The following is a 2,769-nucleotide window of genomic DNA, read 5'->3' as shown; positions in this document are numbered from 1 at the left end:
AAAGGTGAAAACCCAAACAAAGTTATGCTATCATAAAAATAAACGATAACCATAGAGAGTGAACATGTCTTTAACAGAATCATAAAAAAAAAATCATTTCCCCTAAAACATTGGTTGGGAAATCTAGGAAATTGAAAACAGGGATATATAAATTATAGAGAAAAGCATTTAAAAAAACAAAATAAAACTTTGATAACAGTCACGCCAACACCTCCATGGGTTCAACAGAGCGGTATTTAAGAAACCACCTCATAATCTTAATATCTATGTGAAGCTACAATGAACTGCAATTAAGTGAAAAATCATTATGGAACAATCTTCCATAAACATAGCAACATTCATTACTGAAGCAGTGGAATAGGAATCCCATAAAGATTCTCAAGCAAACATAAGGGAAACCCTTAATAAGTTACAGGCGAATACACTTTGATAGTGAAATAAGAAGTAAAACTGCTGAAAATAGTGGAATTTCAATGTAAAGGTGAACTAAGGTTCAGTTGGCAACATATCTGCAATAGAGTTAGGAAAAAAAGGTGCATAGTGGCCTATGGATGAAACGCAGGTTACAAATACCAAGCAGTGATGCCTCGAAAAGAAATATAAAAGTTAAGCAATGCTAGAGCATTCTCCGTTCAAGATTGAGGAGTACATTCGGAAACAAGTTTAATAACAATATATTTTCAGTATAATGAACTCAATAGGCCCATTAAAATTCTTAAGCACGATTTTACAGTTGCAGTCTCTTACCTAGAAGGAGGGGACTTCAGAAACCAGAACCAACCTGGAGGAATGTCGAGGCCTAAATTAGTATGCAAGAAACCAGAATGAATACCGCACTTATTGGATAAGCCACTAGAGAATACCTGCATCTACACAGCCCAACAACAGAGAAGTTAGTCCACGGTATCAATAATTAAATTATGAATTCAATTAGCTGGCCATATTGAGTGGTAGTAGTTGAAAAATACTAGTATAGTCATATCTCACGTGGAAGCATAATTGCGATGTGCTGGAGTTGGGGAAACTTGTACATTAAAAGATCTAGGCAAAATAAGCCGATAGGAGAAAATCGAGTAGTGAATTTGTAAAGGGCTGCGCCACTAATTATCTCGAGATGACCCAAGAAAAATAACCCAGCATAGTTTTTTAGAGAGCGAGTGCAGTTCCTGCGTATCCAGACTCTACAAAGGGGAACAGAACTTAGTTCTGTAAAAAGATAAGCACATCTAAAACGAAAAAAAAATAAAATAGGATTATTCTTTACTTGAATAGAAGATAACCACTGACAACAGGCGAGATGGGTTGTTGTTTCGATAACACGAAAGAGAAACCGCTTACTGGGACAGGTTCTCAACTGAAAGATGGCGGAAATAGCACTGTACCAGAAACCAGAAGATCACCACCATCATTTAAGAATAAGAATCGAAGGGTTCAAAGTAAGTTTTAGGAACCAAACCCTTGAAACGCAACTGAAGAATGTCGACTTGTGTGATGACAAAACCATGTGAGGGAAGGTTAAGTTTGGGGTACTGTACATATTGTTGTTGATCGAAATCTCATAGATCTCATTCATTGGAGTCTCATTGCATGGATAAAGACAAGGTCACATACAATACGACACTTGGGTACGATATCACATGGCTAGGGTTACATGGCTTGTTTTGAATAGAGTAGGTTATGGCGGAATGAGGAGTTGTGACAAGGAGGACAACGTTGGATCCATAGTGATTCTAGGCATGGACAAAGTCGTGTCCAGGCGTCATATCAAAGCATGTCTAGTGATGAAGGTACTCCATGACATAATGTAATATACATTTTCCATTAATATGAGGAATGGGGTCATAGGACCGGGGATGTTGTGGTTTAGCTTTTCCATTGACCATAACCCATAGGTGTTTAATATAAATTAAAAGAAATATATCGCATGTATGAGTTAACGAAATGAGATCTAATCAAACTATGGTTGCACTCACTATGAAAGTAGAATGATGGTTGAAGCATAGAGGACCTTAGTATTAGTGGGTTGCATGTTATAGAAGACTAGGGAAGTAAACCCATCATGATGTATGTGGAGAACAACACAGAAAATAAGCATAATAAAAATAAATTATCCACTCCCATGGCTATAAGCATTCACCTAAATTGTAAATAGAATGAAAAAAAAAAAAATAGAATAACTTGGTTCATTACAAATCGGGTGAGAGCCTAGATTTTTACACTCGACATGAATAGAGGCCATCACTAGTTACTATTGCACATAATTAATATTAGATGGGAATTACCTCATATTTATGGATTCTTTTGATTGATTGCAATGAAGAATGGATAAGTCGTGTCCACATTTATACGTGGAATGGAGGGGAGGTGCTACCTCCATGCCCTCTCAATTTGCAGAGATAGTAAGCAACTTGCAACATGAATTGGCACAACTCGGGAGTAGCAATGAACGATTAATAAAATCTAGTGAACAACATGTGAAACTGATAGATAATGGACTCAGAAATCAATTCATAAGAGTGTTGAGCTCGAAGGGTCGAAACAGAAACCGACAAGATCTATGCCATACAAATCTAAAAATGATGAAGAATCTCATAAAATATATTCTAAATCACATAAGGATAAGAAGAAGAATGAATTACATGAAGAATTTCGAAACATAAAACCTCCTACCTTATATGGGGAAAGAGAGGAGGACGCGGAAGCCTAGCTCTTAAATATGGTGAAGTACTTTCATGTGTATGAATATGAAAGCTACCTAAGAACAAGATT

The 2,769-nt window shown here is 36.5% G+C and overlaps 1 long non-coding RNA gene across 1 annotated transcript; it reads right to left on the bottom strand.

Annotated features, from left to right (window-relative positions):
- Positions 1 to 202: 202 nt before the first annotated feature.
- On the bottom strand, positions 203 to 1,489 carry LOC149193564 (uncharacterized). Its single transcript, XR_016254969.1, has 3 exons — positions 1,265 to 1,489; positions 988 to 1,181; positions 203 to 869 (listed from the first exon to the last, which is right to left on the bottom strand). It is a non-coding gene; the product is annotated as an uncharacterized LOC149193564 (long non-coding RNA).
- Positions 1,490 to 2,769: the final 1,280 nt, after the last annotated feature.

This window comes from Pinus tabuliformis, chromosome 2_2 (assembly GCF_031772625.1).
Source record: "Pinus tabuliformis cultivar Carrire ecotype Pingquan chromosome 2_2, CPIR1, whole genome shotgun sequence".
Lineage (NCBI taxonomy): Eukaryota > Viridiplantae > Streptophyta > Pinopsida > Pinales > Pinaceae > Pinus > Pinus tabuliformis.
This window is presented reverse-complemented; position numbering and strand designations above follow the sequence as displayed.